Raw genomic sequence first — 18778 nt, forward strand, 5'->3', positions numbered from 1 at the left:
CAACAGTAAGCATAGACTACGCTAAATTCTAGAAGTATTCAGGTTGGGTACAGTGGCAGTAAAAAGTGCAGGCATCCTTATGGGGAGTCATATCAGCAAAACCATAGATTCCATGAATGTACGCAGGACACATAACAAGAAACAATAATATAAGAGAAGATGGCAGATGTGGAAAGTAGTATAGCACTCTAACTGAAAATTAATATCTATTTCTGAAGGAAAAGGTAGGATAAAACATCAGGACAGATATTTAAGGGTATACTTGAAAAAAAATTTCAGAATTAAAAAACAAAACAAAACTGAAATTGGATATTAAAAAGGCTTTTTATTTATTGATCAAAGTCAATAACAGTAAAGTAACCAAAATCTGGTAAAATCTTTAAGTGTTTCAAGAAAAATGAAAGAAGTTGTCAAGCTTGAAAGTATAAAAATTACATTACATTAAAAGAAGCCCAAGTCAGGAAATGCTCAGACTTCTCTTACTGTGACACATGATGCCAGAAGATGGGGAGGGGTGGGGGCAGTTTCCTTCACAGCACTGACCGGGAAGGGCTTAGTCAGGAATGCTTTATCAGCCGTGCGGTCATTCACATGTGACGGTAAGTAGAGACACGCTCTGTTCTGTGCACCTGAGCACTCTGCCCCAGGGATCACCATGGGTATTATTATCCAAATGCCACTGGCCCTGAAAAAAAATTCTGGATTAAGAGACAAAATGATCATCAGTAACATTAACTTTAGGGATAAGCAAATGAGAGAAATGGGACACGAATTCACTGAAGGGAGAAGGATGACGCTAATAAGCGAACACAATCAGATCTCATAACCACATTAGTATGTACACGCACACATACAAAATGAGAGAGTCAGAACCTATATGGAACTACTGAAAACTGACAAAAGGGAGAAAGCAAAAATGGTTACAATTCCTCTGTAAGCTGAAGTAAAACATTATAATATTTGATTATGTAACTTTTAATTCACAATTTTAATATTGCTAGGATTTGTAAGAGGTCGGTTCTGTTAGGATCACTAAGAAAAGTGACATTTGTCTCCCATATCTTACCTCAATATTCATCTTTAATCCTTTCATTAATTCAACACACATACAGTGAATGCTGGCTGTGTCAGACCCTTCTCTAGCTCAAGAGGGCACACTTAAGCTTTTACCTCTCCTCCTCACTCCAGACATGAGGATCGGTACTGGATTGTTGGGTCAAGGTCAAGCACATCATTGCTTCCCAGAGTGAGTTAGGTGAAGCATTTGGTGTGATGAGCCAAGGTGGTCAACTTTCTCGTGTCTATGTGATGTAACTGTTTTTAAACTGAGCCTTTTGGGATCCCTGGGTGGCGCAGCAGTTTGGCGCCTGCCTTTGGCCCAGGGCAGGATCCTAAAGACTCGGGATCGAATCCCATGTCAGGCTCCCGGTGCATGGAGCCTGCTTCTCCCTCTGCTTATGTCTCTGCCTCTCTCTCTCTCTCACTGTGTGCCTATCATAAATAAATAAAATAAAATTTTTTTAAAAAACTGAGCCTTTCTTTGAAAGGCTGTTTCTGTTTATTGAAACGAAAATCCATTGGAAGGTAAAACGTGAGAGGAAGACTGGCATGGGAAGAACCAGCAGGACCAGGGTGGAGTCAGGGAGCAGGAGAAGGAGGCTTTGGTGAGCTATTCTGAGCATAAAGGAAAAAGGTTCTTGCATTTTGGATTCGTTAAGAAGGGTTGGTGTTTCCTTGCCTCTCCTCCGGTCAGAATAGGAAGATGAGTCAAGGGGAAAGAGGCCAAGGAAGCCACATGCCTGTTTCCATCTAGGCCACCTAGGACGGAGTACTATTTTATTTTATTTTTTCAAATTAGTTAACTTATTAATTTATTTTAAACTGCATCAGATGGACCTTGCTTTCTTTATTCAAGTATAGTTAACATACAGTGTTATATTAGTTTCGGGTCTATAATAGCATGATTCAGTAATCTATACATTTTTCAGTGCTCGGCACAATAAGTGTACTCTCAATTTCCTTTATTTCACTCATACCCCCACATACTTCTCCACTGAGTACTTTTTTTAAAAAGCATATTGTGGTTCCTTTGAGTCAGTCCAGTTAAGAGGGCCAAAGATTTTTACTTTAGGATCGAGGTCAAAATCCTCAGTGTGGTGTGTCCATAAAAGTATGCTCAATAATAACTAAAGTTTGATAGTAAAAATCAGTTTTTTCAACTGATTAAAAGAATCTTTAAAAAACTTTTCCATTAAAAAGTTTTATGGAATATGCTAGTTTATCAATGTATCTAGCAGCAAACTTTATTCAATCTTGGTTAATTCAGCATTTCCAAGCCAAAATGGAGCACAGAACTTCTTTATGTGGAATGTCCACCTATACTGGGAGCAGTAGGATTGTTTACATAACACTGCTTTAGAGTAATAGAGTGACTTTTACCTGAAAGCTGTTCTCACATCCGCATATACTATCACCATGGGGTAAGCTCTGTTATTATTCCTATTTAACAAATGAGGGAACTAAGGTTCAGAGAGATTAAATAACTTACCCAAGAGCACTTGGTTTGTAAGGAACAACACCAGGATTTAAACTCAAACAGACTAAGTCCAGAATCTAGGCTCTTAGCATCGCCCTTGATCACCTCCAGCCAAGGTCTGAATATCTTTCTGTGGCACAGGTAATGGGCAGTCAAATGGCCAGTAATGTAGGTTCCAGCTCCTGGCCACCTCCCCACCTCTTTCCAGCTTGAAGACACCATTCATATTAGACACTGGAAAAAAATGACAAATATAATATAGCCCTAATCCTTACATGAATGATGATCAGGAAAGAAAAACAGACAAATAAACCAGTAAGTGCAACCCGTTGTGGTCCATACAGCAACAGAAGCATATCTTCAGGTGTTTTTAATTATTTCACAATCAGTTGGCAAAGCGACCAACCAATCAGAATGGAAGCTAACCATAGGGCCTCTGCAAAGTCCCAAAGGCTCCCTGTGCTACTGGCGTGCCTCCTTTCCTTGCCAAATCATGAGGTGGTCCAGAGAGTCCTAAGGTGAGGCCAAGATAACCAGGGTGTTGGAACACTGTGTGGGCCCAGAGCAATGGCTGTTTTCCAGCTATCACAGAAGCATTTCGATGTTTACATAATTGACATGGAGCATGGCAGCCATATTAAGTCTGTACATGTCTTGGGGGCGCCTGTCTATTGCATTCATTGTACCCTCACTGGGGCTGATGACTGAAGGTGGCAAGTTGGTTGAATTCAAGATATGGAATGTGGAAGTTGATCTTTCTCTCTCCTCCACCTTGCCCTGCTTCTCCTCCAGCCTGCAGCAGACTTGACCCGCTATCTACGTATTTGCCAAAGTGTGATATTCACACCATTTGTAGCACACACAATGACTTCAGATACACAAATGAGCTTTGGAGAATTCTAACAACTATGTATATAAAACTTGCAAATCAATCCATGATTTAGCAGACATTATTACTTAGAAAGAGACTACATTTTTTAGAGTTTTTAAAATACCTTAGATGAATAAGAGAAAGGCAAAAATGAAGCTATTAAACAAATGATTGGGTCTGGAAAGTGTTGCCCTATCTTTCCTGAGATGACTTTCTACCTTCACTGACATCTTTCCATACCAACTCTCCCTGACAAACTTAAAAAAAAAAAATCTATTTTTTCACTTCATCCTACATTTCTAGTTCTCTTTTCCCCCTTCTTCAGCCAAGGGTTATTGTAATTCCTTATTTGCAGGAATGAACTAATTGATTTCCATATTCATAGCAACTGGCAACCTTTGAAAGCCAGTAATAAAAACTCAAACTATCTGAAGGAAAATAAGAAAATTTATTGACCTAAGTATCCAAACCACAGAGATGTGGGTCCAACTTCATGTATGACTGGATCCAGGGGCTAAGATATTTTTAGAACTGACACTTTCTTTCAGAGTGTTTGCCTCTCTCTGTCCTACAGCAGATAGATTTTTTGCCTATGACAGTCAACGTGGCAACACACAGCTCCAGGTTCACAACCTTACAATATTGAGTCCAATTAAAAATTTTCTAATATTCCCACTTAGAAAAACATTAAGGAAAGACTATGCCTGGACAGAACTAAATCACATATTGAATACCAATACATGGTTAGTGTGGAAAAAAAGCATTTTTCCAAAAGAAAGAAAACTTTACCAGAAACCTATGGGGTAAAATTTAAAAATTTCAACTCTATGGAATAAAGAGTGTCCTTTGTGATTTCATGCCAAAATTTGAGTGTTTGATATGCTTGCCTCATATTAAGGAGCCTCAGGCCCTTGAAGGGTAAGAAGTCTTATAAGAGTATGTGGAAAGGCTGTTCCCATATCCTACAAAGCGCTCCTAGGAGATTTATAGATGTGGAGATGCTTGAAGGATGAATAATAGATTGCTGGGTGAGTGGTAGGTGACAATCTAGGCAGAAGGAAGAGTATAGGAAAATTCAAGGAGGGATAAAATTACTCAACCTGAGGGAAAACAATACTCATCAGCTGGTTGGCTTATTCCTTCCTCGCCATTCCAGACAGAACTTGTGGTGGCCAAGACACAGGCAGAGAATCACTAGAGCAATAACAGAAGAAGGAACAAGAAGCAGCACTTGTCAGGATAGGCTAACTGCTGTAGAAAGCAACTTAAAGGTGCAGGGGCTTAAGGCAATACAAAATGTGTCTTACGATACAGTCCAATGAGGTGGGAAGGGGCGGCGGGAGAGGAATCTCTGCTCCACACAGTCATCCAGGGACCAAGGATTCTTTCAACCTGTGGTGCTGTTATTACTGAGCACAGTGGTCCCCAACCCTAGCATGCATCAGAATCCAGAAGGCTTGTTAATCCGTGGATTGCTGGGCCCCACCTCCAGAGTTTCAGATTTAGTAGGTCATGGGTGTCTCCACACCCAGAATGAGTTTTTCACAAGTCCCCGGGGATGTGCATGTTAGTGGTCCAAGGACCCAGTTTTGAGAAGCGCTGTTACAGAGCATCTAGGAACTGCCTTCAGCATTCAGCCGGTGGACGGGGACGATGACACTTAGGGAAGGCGCAACTGCTCTCAAATGCCTCAAATACCAAATACCTCAGCTTGAAGGTGGCAAACATCACTTCTGTTCACACTCTGTTGTTAAGAACTAGTCCCTCAGACCTACCCAGATACAGGAATTCTGAGAAATGCAGTCTAGCAATGTGTCAGAAAAAGGTGGAAAACACAATTTGGTGGGCACTAACAGTGTCACAGGGCATAACTGAATGAAAAGCTTCAAATAAGATATGAAAGGCCCTCCTAAGGGCAAAAAGTGATGATTTGACCCCTGGATTATGACCGATTGAAAAACAAACAAACAAAGAAACATTAGTTTTAGATAATTAGATTCAGAAAATATCTTGATATTATTGTTCAGCTCTTTTATTCTTTCATTTAAAAAAATAAAGATTTAGGGGGCACCTGGGTAGCTCAGTAGGTTAAGGGTTGACTCTTGATTTTGGCTCAGGTCATGATCTCAGGGTTGTGAGGCTGAGCCCCGCAGTGGACTCTGCTGGGTGTGAAGCTTGCTTAAGATAATCTCTCTCCTGGGTGGCTCAGTCAGTTGAATGCCTGACTCTTGGTTTCAGCTCAGCTCATGATCTCAGTATGGTGAGATCGAGCCCTGTGTCGGGATCCATGCTCAGTAAGGAGCCTGCTTGAAATTCTCTCTCACCCTCTGCCCCTCTCCCCACTCATGCTTGCTCTCTCTCTCTCTCAAATAAGTAAATCTTTAAAAAAAAAAAGATGCTTTCCCTCTCTCTCTTTCTGCCTCCCTCCCTCTCTAAAAAAGAACTAAATAAGTGAAAAAATAAAGATCAAGGGTTCTTCTGGATACACTTGTTAGTTTGTACACACACACACACACTTTAGTTCGCCTTGCATTCTGGTTTGCTTCCTCTTTAGAGTGGAGTTAGGTTGCTTCAAGTTCTTTCCAGAAGTAGGCAGACTGTAAGTTATATATAAAAAAAAATGTATATGCTTAAATAAAAGTTGTTTTCCATTGGGGGAGGGGTTGGCAGGTTTGTAAGCTTCATTTCAGTTTGGGGTTTACAATTCAGTTAATGTTTTTGCTAAACTCATCTTTGCCTTTCACTAACATAATGAGAATTTGAAGAGTGGAAACATCCTCTGCTGCTCATTACAGGAAGGCCCTGCTGCATATTATGTGCACCAATGTGCTCGTCATCTGGCGCCTAATTCTCAAGGCACTGGACTCATGCGGCAGTGACCTCCCACATTGCAAGTTGCCTTCACCTGTGGTTTAGTTCTTCCAGCTGCCTGTCGCTTGTGGAATTTTCTTTCAAATACAAAAGAACAGTAATTATGTCCTATTTTTAATTATGCATCCACTCTCAAGGGAAGAGAAGAATCTGATTGTTTCCATAACAGGCCAAAATTCTTCATCCTTGCTCTGCCCTGGCCCTCACTTGGACTAGAGCCGTAGTTGAGTATGCGGCTTGTGCTTGGCTCATTCGAACTTTGGATTTCTCTGGGATTGAAATTTCTTAGAACAGCACACAAAATTACAGTAGTTTGTGAGCAAGAGACTTCTCAGTGTCTCTAATTAATTGACTGTCCTTCGCAGAGAGACTCAGTCAGAAGCCACGATTGCAGGGCTTATAAAATGTTATGAACCCGCAACAAAGATCTTGGGAAACTTTGGTCAAGTTTCAGGCTCCTGAGATATATTTAAACCTCCAGAGATATATTTAAACCTATCAAATTAATCAGTATGAGATAAGTACGAGGAAGCATATTTTTGAGGTGTAGTATTTACTCACAAGCTAAGCTCATACTGGGGGGTTCCAGAGGCCACTTCTGTAACGGATTTCTAAAGTAGCAAAGTCCAGGGGTCGGGTAGAGTCCACTACTCCAATCCCACATTCCATTTCCTTTCCAGTCCCAGGACACACTCAGCAACTGCCCTTTGAGAGGCAGCCTCCTGGAATGAAAGGAGCCGAGGGTGTGGCCGTCACAAGACTCCAGGTTCCAGAGTCAAGCCGGTCTTAGCCACTTATCCTTTGTGACCCCGGGTTGCGAATTTGCTCCTTCTAGATTTCAATTTCAATGTCTGGGAAATGGAAATTAGACAGTGAAAATCGGAATCATCCTCACCGCACGTTGTGAAGGCATCTTTTTGCAGCAGTGATTCTGGGTGGTTGTTCCCACGGACTAGGCGCTGGGCCTACGACAATCATTACCAAGTAGGTGAAGGGTGGTCCCCTCTGACTGAGGCCTGCTCCCTCTGGCCAACCACATCCTCGTGCCAGTGTCTGCCCAGACTAACTCATCTGTTCCCTTGATGCCTTTCACTCAACCAATGCTCCAGTTAAGTGTTTGTCCCCCAAACTGCTATCTTTTAGAAACAGACTTCCAAGGTAGATGCTTGCGCCCATGACCATTGTCCACAGACTCTCTTTGGGACTGGCAGTGGTTTCCAAAACCTCGAAATTATTTTGTGTGTATGAAGACTTATTTCAGCTCTACCCACCACGTGTGGACCCATCCTGGGCACCAAATATTTGTAAAGATTTGCAGGTGCCATTGGAACCATGCAGCAAAGTGGTTTATTTGTCTTGATCTAAGGCCAGTCACCTAACTTTTCTTTCCAGTTAACTAATCTACAAATAAGAGTTATTGCAAAGTTATTGTGTGTCAGGAATTGTTCTAAGCACTTTACAAGTACTCACTCACTGTTCACAATAACCCAGTGAGGTAAGTAAGATTACTAGTCCTATCTGTAGATACAATCCAAGGGGCTTAAGTATTTTGCCCAAAATTCTATAATCAGTAAATTGCTGAGATTGAGACTTACCCCCAAACCACTTGGCTCCTGAGCCCACGAGCTTATCAGACTTCCAAGGTGCCTGGTTAACCGAAGCTATAATCATCTACGACAGAGAATATCACAGATTCACTGACGGACAACATGACTTGGGAAATACTAGGTTCAGTAACAGGAGCATAAAACTCAGAACAGAAAAAATTTAGATTTGGGGCATCTGGGTGGCTCAGTGGTTGAGCATCTGCCTTCAGCTCAGGGTGAGATCCCAGGTCTGGGAATCGAGTCCTACATCAGGCTCCCTACAGGGAGCCTGCTTTTCCCTCTGCCTGTGTGTCTCTGCCTCTCCCTGTGTCTCTTATGAATAAATAAATAAAATCTTTAAAAAACAAAAACAAAAGAATTTATATTTGAATCCTGGTTGCATCTTATCAGTACCTGATCTTGGGTAAGCCACTTGATTGATCCTATGCTGTTTGCTCATGTGGACAAGAATACTCGTCCCCAAATCACAGTTTTGTTTGAGAAACAAGTAAGATACTCTCTTAAAGAATGCCTGGCAGGTCATAGCTGAATAAATATGGGAGTTTTCTTTAGAAGAACAGTATTTCTATTTCCCAGTCTCCTTTCACACTCTTTTGCAGCAAGTACACTCTACTTTCTCCCATATCAGGGCCCTAAAACACTCATCGAGGAAAAATTCTTGGTGTAAATACACTGTTTTTGTTTTGTTTTGTTGTTTTGTTTTTTACAGACACATTGTTTTATTCTTTTTTGAAGTGTGTGAAGAGAGAGATTGGTTAATCTAAAATAGTGACCCTGGAATGTCAAGCACTGTTCCACTCACACAAATGAGCTAGTTAAGGCCAAAAGAATTTTCTCAGGGTTCTAGAAATCATAAAATATACCGTGTAGATCACCCCCAAAGCACGGGGTGCAAACTGGCCTCACTGGTATTGCTTGCCACCTGGTGTTTTGTTTTATAAAGCCAATATAAATGATTAGGGGTAAAATAGGAGCTCAAATGGGCTCCCCTTAAATGCCTTCAGTCTGGCCCCGATGACAGGTGAGTGTGCCATTCCTACAGATTTGCATTTTGCTAGAGCTTTGGGGAAAGTTTCAGTGGCTTGGATGAGCCACAAAGGATTGAACACCACCTGCTGTGGTGAATTTACTGTCAAGGGGAAAAATAACAAAATAAAAAATAAAAATAAAATAATAAAAATAAAATAATAAAAAATAATAAAATAAAATAAAATAAAATAAAATAAAATAAAATAAAATAAAATAAAATAAAATAAAATAAAATAAAAAACAAGCCCTTTTGGATCTTAACATTCGGTTTTAGCCCACCCCAAACCTTTCTGAAGCACTTAGACGTGCTCCATAGCCCCGATATATAGGGTAACCGTATGTCACCGGGATGTAAGTAAAGCACCTATGCAGCAGACCCACCTGCAAAGGAAACTACAGCAATGGGTTTATCCTCATGAGAGAGTCCAGATGACTGTTCTCTCCATTTAAACCTCTCTTGGTGTCCAAGGGCTGTGCACAAAGAACCTCACACATGGATCCCCGCAGCAGTACATGCTCCAACAGCTGCCCCAGAGCTGACTAGTGTAAGACGGAACTGAGAGGCAGGAATTGGAGGACTGAAGCTAGGATGCCAACATGCCTAGCCAAGGGCATCTCTGGCACACCAGCCAGAGTCACTATTCGGAGGGACAGCGTCTAAGGCACTGCAGTAGAAGGGACTCAGCGGGTATGGGTCATCGCACGTGTGCAAACTGTCGCTTGCTGAACACCATTAGCAAAGCATTTGACTATAGGAAGCCAAAAACACCAACAAAGCGTTTTAAGTGTAAAGGAGTCCTACGTATCTGGCTGGGTTGGTCCCAGTTTGTCAGAGGAAGTTAAGGGGCTTTAGTGCAGGTAAGGAGGTCAAGGTCAATGCTTTGGGCAAAGATACCACCCAACTTTCTCTGTGCTTTCATGCAAATTTGATCACTCAGTTCCATTAATATTTGCAGACCCCAGGACAAGAATGCAAATGAAGATCCAGAGCTCCTGTTCAAACTTTTAACAGGCACCAAGGTGGTAACAGTCTGTTAGATGAAACACGGGTTTTGGTTTGTTTGTTTTGCTACTCTGACAAATAAACCTTCAAAATGATCTGGAAGGTAAGGTTTAAAATTTGAGTTCCCAGATTCCTCAGAGTTCCACGTTCGAGGCTGGTCTCCAGCCTACAGTGGCTCACCCCATTCCTTACACCAGGAGAGGCCAGACCTGCATGCCTATGGGTACCTCAGTCAGGATGTGCAGACTCCACAGCAGCATGAAAACAACCCCCATTGGCCACATCTCAGCCCAGGGGAGCACATGATGGCCTCACTGGCTGTCTGTGGGAGGACAGACCAGGCAAGAGGCCCTCGCAGGTTTTGACACTGGGATTGGGCAGGGGATTCTGGGGTCTGTCCTTACAGAGCACAGCCTGAAAAGGCCAGAGACCAACTCTGGGGGTATACTCTTTGCTTTGAGTAGAGGACACAGCCAGGGGAAGACCAACGTGGGACCCTCTCATGTGGGGAAAGGGTCCTCAAAAGAGGGAGTTTGGCACCTTTGCCCCTTCTGCCTGGGTCTAAGGGCAACCCCAGGTCCACTTGGGGCCAAATTGCAGTAGGCGACTCATACTTTCATCTGCGGCACAGGGTCATGCCTTAGTTCTTGGTTCATCCGGAGAATTCACAGAAGCCTGTGTGGTTTTAAGCCACTGCAGGGATTTTTACCTGATCTGAAATCCAAACTACTTTGCCAAAAATATAAGGCCCATGGACAATCCCAGGCTAAGCGACACTCCAGGATGGGCCAGGCGAGTAATGCTCCAACAGCTGGTTGCACCAGGCCAGCCCATCCACCTTATTCAGCCTGGAGTAATCATTTGACTTGAACGTTTCAAGTTCTGGGTCAGAACCAACCTGGTTTCTTAGGGTGTAATTAATACTTCTTGCCAGATCCTCTGCCCACGACCCCCCACCTCCCCTTTTTAATAATCAACTAAGAGGCTAAATAGTTGTTGTATAAGTTGTTTCAGTTTTCCATTTGTGACATACGCTTTCCTGGAGCCCAGCACAGTTTATTTCCTTCCTCACAATTTCAAATGCACTGCTTTTCTTAAAATGTGCTATTGGAAAGGGTTAGCTGAGGGACTCTTAAAGAGTGGATTAAGATATATTACATTTCTCTAGTCTTCTTTTAAAAGCATTGCAAAAAATAAAAATAAAAAAATTTTAAAAAGCATTGCAAATTACCTTCATTTTAAATTTGTGGAGGAATCTGGAGGTTTTCAGTGTAACCTTCTCACTTCACATGGTGGAAACAGAGACCCAGAGAGGTTAGACCCAGAGAGGTTACACCTGTGTAAGGTCACACAGCACAATCTGTGGTAGAACTGAGTCAATTCAAAAGTCCCACTTATTTGGCTGGCCCCCATCAGTTATAATTTTGATTGTTTCACACGGCCTTCCTTCAGAGGGAGAGATAGGATGTAGGGAAATTGGCCAGGGGTGCCCTGGACAATCTGGGGGAATAAGCCATGGATCTTGGGCTTTCACTGTCTTACCATTTTTAATTTTAGTCTGTGCTTCCTAAGATGGAGGTGGAGGGGTGGGGAAGAGGAAATCATCAATAGTTCTGTTCGGACATCTGAAAAATCGAAGAAAACAGGATCACCAGCAAATAGCTAAGAGACTAGCACAAGCAATAAGTCATGACGATGGGATGATATTGCTTATTGCTGAAATAAACAAATATTCATATTTCAATATTCTAACATGACAAAAGTTCATTTCTTGCTCATGTACCAGTCCCACAAGAAGGTTCCTTATTGTGGATGATGGTTAGGGAACCAGGTTCCTTCTATCATGTGGGGTAGTCATCCTCAGGGTCTTTGAGGATTCTTTAGGACTCTCTCCTGCTCCATTCCATTGGTGAGGATGTCCCGAGGCCACACCCGGATGTGTGCAGAGTGTGAACTGGGAGGAGGCTGGGAGATGTTGCCAAAGATGGGGCATCCCTCTCCTGGGGTGACGCCCTGCAATGGAAAGGGAGCCTGTGGTTTTGGTAGACAAAGGGTCATCTCTGCCCCTATTAGTAAACATTATCTCAAGAAAGCAGAAGGTGACCAGACTTCAAATAGAAAAGCTTCTAATTAATGACTATGCTTTAGACTTCTAAACTTTTCAGTTAGGGCCTCTTACAAAGAATCAACTAATTATTCTAGGACCTGCCATGTAAAAGGAGGTATCTTTTTTTAAAAAATTTAAATTCAATTTGCCAACATATAGTATAACACCCAGTGCTCATCCCATCAAGTGCCCCAAAAGGATGTATCCTTGATCTTAGGCACAATATTCTCCCAATGTCAAAGCTAAAGGGAATATTGCTTTTGTTAAGGTTTTGGGTTTTTTTTTTTAAACATGGATTCTAGAAAGCAATTAAGACAGAAGAATAATGAAATGAAGATGAAGGTAATTGCAGTGCCCCAAATGTTCTTCAGGACACTTAGAACAATGAGATTCAAGAATAATTAACTTCAGTTCTGGCAATGATTTATTTTTTAATTTTTATCCCTAAGTTTTATAGCTATAAAATGATAATATTAATCACTACATAAAGAAAAAATTTCTAAGGTGTTAACCTTGTGATTTCAGTATGACAGAGCTTGACAGAGAAGAGAAAAATTCGAGAAGGTTATGGCTATCGATAAGACCAGATGATACAGTAAATGCAAACATGATACAGATCAAGAAGAACCTTTGGCTTTAACTATTGAGATACCACTGAATGCTTTGATATATTAGTTTTAAGGGAGGAAAGAGATTGAGAATGTGAATGCCATACGAAAATGAATTCAGGTATGATCAGAAGAAAAATCAGAGTGTATACCCACAGGTCTCAGCACAGGTGCACATCAGAGAGACATTCCAAATACAATCTCCTGGCCCCACCCCCTGGAAAACCCAATCAAGTAGATCTGGGGAAAAAACTAGGAATTTGCCTTTTTACCTAACACATTAGCTGATTCTGTTGGCCATTCTAAAAACTGTGACCTCAGAGTAACAAGGGAGAAGGAAGAGTTATTTGCTAAGGATAGTAAAGTCAGTAGAACGTTTTCAATAGAGGGCAAGAAGCAGAGAGTAATGAGAAAGAAAATAAAACTTGAAAGAAGTAGGCAGGAGATGGTGGCCTAAGGCCAATCTCTTGGAAGACATGCAAAAGGGTAACATCTGAAGTGCAGGTGAAAGAGGTAACATCTGGAAACGATGGTCGATGTCCCTTTAAGGGCATAAAATGAGGAACTTATGAGCAAAGTTTCTGCCACAGTTTTGCGGCAAAGAAATAGTGTCTGGTAGATGGCCTTGATCTTTTTGAGGAGAGTCAGTGATAATCTACCAAGGAGAAGAATGGCTCAGTTGGAGCCTGGCGCTTAGGACTGTGGAGAGATTTGGAACAGTCACTGGAAAGACTGCCCTAAGGACCAATTAAGCCAATACGAGTTGAATGAAAAATAGTATTTATAAGCTGTGAGTTTTATGGTAAGAAAATTCCTCTGTATTAGATGGGCTTTAAATGTTGAACTTAGATTTAAAAAGAGTAAAACAGAAAAGAATCAAAGGTGACAGGTGACTTTAAGTCTAATAGTAGCCTTGCTTACAGTTGAGGAAATCTTTATGAGCTACCAACTGTAGGCTGTTTTGCTTTTCCATGCGTTTTTTCCACCAACATTTGCACCGAATGTTCCCTCTGCCCAAAACATTCTGCCCCCACCCCAGCCACCTGGGTTGCATTTTCCCACCTCCAACTTTATAGCTAGGTTCTTGCACAAATGGTAACTTATCACAGAAACCTTCCTGAACAAGCCATGCAAAGTCGGGCCTGCCCTGCTATCACTATCTCTCTCCTAAGCAGCTTTTTGCTTATAGATGTGTAACTTCCTGATATACGTGGGTTTATGCTCTGTGCTTCCCCACCCCAACCAAAATACAGGCCGTAGGAAAGTAAGACTCGATCTGTTTGGTTCTTTTGCAACTATTGCTAGAGCTTAGCCCAGATACTTTTACATTAGATCCTCAGGGAGATTTGATCAATATATTAATCAATGAATGAATGAGTCATTGTGGTAGTCAACTTCCAAGATAACTCCCAGTGTATGCACTTATACAGCCCCCTCCCACAGTAAGTAGGGCTGAGCTGAGCAACCAATAAGATATTGTAGAAATGATGGTATGAGATTCTCAAGGTGGGATCATAAAAGACATCATAGATTCCATCTTGATTTCTTGGATCATTTACTGTGATCTCTGGGGAAAGCCAGTTGCCCTATACTGAAGACACTCAGACAGCCTTAGAGAAAGGTCTGTCCGTGGGGACAAGAAACCTCCTGCTAACAGCCAGCACCAGTATCCTGGCCATGTGAGTGAACCAACCTGGAGGTGGATCCTCCAGCCTCAAATTTTTTCATGACCGTAACACTGGCCAACATCTTGACTGCAACATCAAGAGACATCCTGAGCCAGAACCACCCAGCTAAGCTGCTCCCAAAGTTCTGAATCACATAACATGTATGACATAATGTTTATTATTATTTCAGCCAGTAAGTTTTGGGATAACATAGGGTAGGGCAACAGATAATACAGCGACTGAGAAACAGTCTTCAAAATATTGTCCCTATGTCCATTTATGGACAATGTCAGGGACAGTGCTATCACTTATGAAGAGTACATTTTTTCCCCAAGAACCAAATACCTGGTAAATCAGCACCCTGATTTTCACAACAATTATTTGAATAGATATGGAAGTATATTTTATGCCCCATTTCTGACAATACTGGTGGCCATATGAAAACCTAGCATGTCTATTTAGAGCAAAGATCTCCATTTAGAGGAGTTCCACATTGGACATATATGACTAGTCTCTGTCCCATTGCTTTATTTAGTCATTAATTTATTTAGTCATTGTCCCCAGAAAAGCATGACCTCAACTACAATCATCTTCCTCACTTTTGACTGGAATACCTCAAGAATAGCACAACTTCAGCTAGAAGGTGGAGGCAGTTGCTGATAATTGAGATGACATCTGAAGATGGTTAGCTGACCAGACTCCTTGCAGTTGGGTATGAGTCCTTTCTCAAAGAGGATCTATGTAAGACTTTGCTGTATCTGAGAATAAATATTTTTTGTGAACTGGAATGAACGATATGTTTGTTTAAAATCATCATTATAAATTTAGTCATAACTAAAGGAATCAGAGCAAGAAGAGAGGGATAGGCAAGCCTTTCTTCTGAGTGCATAGCTAGGTAACAGCTAAGTTAATGTACGTACAGTTAGCAAGAACATGCATGACATTTTCAAATAACTGAAATATAGCTAAATAGAGCTGGAAAATAAGAAGCCTTGAGGAGAGTAGAAAGAGACATCAAAGGAGTAGGCATTGTGAGGTTTTCAATAAGGATATCATAAGATCTGATCTACATTGTAAGCAAATCACTCAAGCTGCTTATGAAGAACACATAATAAAGTTACAAAAGTGAAAGCAGGGAACAGTTAGCAAGCTAAGGTGACAGTCTTGCCAAGAGGTAATGGTGGTTGGGATTCTGCTGATTTGATGAAGATGGAGAGAGATGGACAGACTCAGGAGATATTTTGGAGGTAAAGTCACAAGAGTTCTCATGTATTGGGGCTGGGACCCGAGGGAAAAAAGGACTCAAGGATCATGTCTTGATGTTTGGCAGATGGTTGTGCCATTTCCTAGGAAAGGCAAGAATAATTGAGGATCAAATTTGGGAAAGAAAAATCTGCTTTGGATTTGTGATGTTTCAAATGCCTTATTATACATCCGAATGCATATGTCAGACAGATAAATGGGTTTAGGACTCTACAGCTCACTAGAGATGTCAAGAGCTGGAGAGAAAAATCAAGCGTAGTCAGCAAATAGATGGTAGTTAAAGCATGGAACCTTCTCAGGATTCATACATCTAAATGAATGGGACCTCCTTCAGGGTGCTTTCTTTCCTTGAGAAGCTTCACAGCACACTTTTCTCTAGTGATGTTGCCTGTTTGCAAAATATTTCTGGGCCTCAGATTCTTTATTAAAAAAAAACAAAACAAAGGATGAATACAAGTCAGCATTCTAAGAGCTGAATTAACTTAAAAACAAGCAAACCAAAAAGCAGACTATGATTGAGTGTGTCTTACTGCCAACTTTCCAGACAACTGAGCCTGATAAAAGCATTGAATAAACTGAGAGATGAGGCTGTATAATAAAAAGAACTCAGATTTTGGAATCAAGGAAGCCTGGGTTCAAATCATTACTCAGACACTAATGAGCTCCCTGGCTTTTATGAATTTTTTAAAATCTGGGTCTCAGTTTCCTCTAGTAGAAAATGGAAATTATAGCATAAATCTTTTGTGTTTTTAATGCAAGTTCCACATGATATATTTAAGCATCTAGTAACATAGTATGGGCTCAATACATTTTAACTATTTAATATATTAATAAATTGAAATGAAATGAGCCATGATAAAGTCATCAGAATGGACGGCTGCTTGCCTAGTTACCAGACTGAAAACTGTCCATTCATTAGAGGGATCACAGTGAGATTTACTCCTTCCATGGGAAGAAAAAGGAATGAAATATGGAAAAGCCATGGGATACTTCTGCCCACCGTGAGCCCCCTCCCCTGAGCTCCATAAAGTAAGTGCATAACAGAGTAGGCACTGGATAAATAATTCTCTAGGGCTCTAAGCAGTTAATAAGGAAAACTGCTTGTGTCAAAGCTCATTGTGCATGAGTTTTCTCCACATTTCCAAAGGTCACTAAAACAATTCATGTGTTCTCTATCCTATAACCCCAATAATTCATGTAAAAATTAAAACAAATATTGTTCCATTGAGGAAATGTTCTGGTTTGACACTGACATCAGTTGCATCTCCCAGCCCCTAAACTAAGAAACAATGTGCAATTTTGTCCTGGCTTTTCGTAATATAATTGATCAGTAATAGAATCAAGATACAATAGATAGATGGCATCTTATAAGTGCAGCTTCAGCTAGCCTTTAGCTACCCTGAAGATCTGCCATGATTTTTAAAATTTTGCTGAGACACTAATATGAGTCCCCTGGGTTATAAGGGCAATGTGCTGTAACTGGTGAATTTAACACAGCCAAGTTCTTGAAATTTCTGTGATTGTTCACACCTATTAATAAAACTCTTTCCCTCTCTCTGTCCCCATTCCTCCTTTTCTCTCCCTCTTTGGAGAACGCTGGTCAAGCAAACTGTCTAGCATAACATCTCAATGGGGCTTGATTATGCTGTCCTCAAGAGTTTACAAATTGGCTGCCTCTGGAGTTAATCAGCCTGTTGACATATTTTGTTTGGTCTACACAGCATGTAAAAATCTAGCCAATGCTTAAGAACTGAGAGAAGTTATGTATTTTTTAAAAAAAGAAAGTAAAAGAAAAATTATTTAAAGTTCCTCTTTTAAAAATTCCTATGTAGCAAGAATTAGCAGGACCCATAGTCTTCTGTTTGCTACATTCCTTAGCACTCCCTATTATTTTCCAGATGAGATCAAGAGGAGGTTTTTTTTTATTTCACACTTGAATCATCATGTTTCTTATAGTAAAAGAACAGTTATCTAAACCTGCAATGTTGGGATCCCTGGGTGGTGCAGCGGTTTGGTGCCTGCCTTTGGCCCAGGGCACAATCCTGGAGACCCGGGATTGAATCCCACGTCGGGCTCCTGGTGCATGGAGCCTGCTTCTCCCTCTGCCTGTGTCTCTGCCTCTCTCTCTCTCTCTCTCTCTCTCTGTGACTATCATAAATAAATAAAAATTAAAAAAAAATAAACCTGCAATGTTTTTGAAAACGGTTCTCTTTTATTCATTTATGTCAACTACCTGAGTTTTACAAGCATTTAAATCTGTCTCTCCTGTATTACTCATTTCATTATGATTTATTTAGCCTTTCTTGAGAAGTAATAAGGTTTTGTTTCTTGGTAGAACATGGTCTTGAAAAGAAAGTCAATTGCTAAAGCTGGTAAAAAAAAAAAAAAGGAGTGGTTCTTAGCCAAGAATTATATAAAAGTTAAGAATAGAGTGTTTAATTAAGCTCTGAACAGATCAAATTAGAGGTTTAAGTTATACTTTATTGAAGTGTGTGAAAAATGAAGTAATCCAGTAATTTTTGAGTGTTTTTAAATTCTTAGAACATGTTCCTAAATTTGCTTAAATCCTTTTAATTGCATAGGTCCTATTCCTTATGCCTGGATTTTTAAATTCAGTGTTTGGTCAAATTCAAAACAATGTTTATCAGTAGTCACTGAGGTTGTATGACCTATCATATTATACCGTGTCTAGGAAAACATTCCTTAACATAAAATCATAATACTAAAATTTCCTCTTATCTACCCAAGCTCATTGTTACACTGTGTTCTTGCTCTGGTTGCCTGCTCAAAGCACTTGGTCAATTCATCAAAGGCAGTGAAACTAGCCATAAAGCATCCCGTGTAGCCGTGGGGCTTTCTTAAAACAAAAACATGGGATAACTTTTCCTATGGGAAATGACCTGTGAAAATTCTTCACAAAGTAAGGAAGCTATAATTTCCATCACACTTCCCAATTCACCAAAAGGACACCATCAATCAACAGTTCTCTTTAGTAAAGTGTTGTTGAAATATGCTGTGGGAAACTATTCCATGTCGCATTATCGACAGAAAGATTATTGAAAAAAGTAGCGCATTTAGCTGCCAGAATTATAGGACCATCAAATTCCCTAGAATAAAGCCCAATGTTCATGATACAGTCTCAGTTCTTCATGCTATCATACCCTCTTGGCATCCCAGGCAGGCCATGCCTTCCAACAATGCTGTCACATTGCCACC

Source organism: Vulpes vulpes, chromosome 16, assembly GCF_048418805.1.
Source record: "Vulpes vulpes isolate BD-2025 chromosome 16, VulVul3, whole genome shotgun sequence".
Taxonomy (NCBI): domain Eukaryota; kingdom Metazoa; phylum Chordata; class Mammalia; order Carnivora; family Canidae; genus Vulpes; species Vulpes vulpes.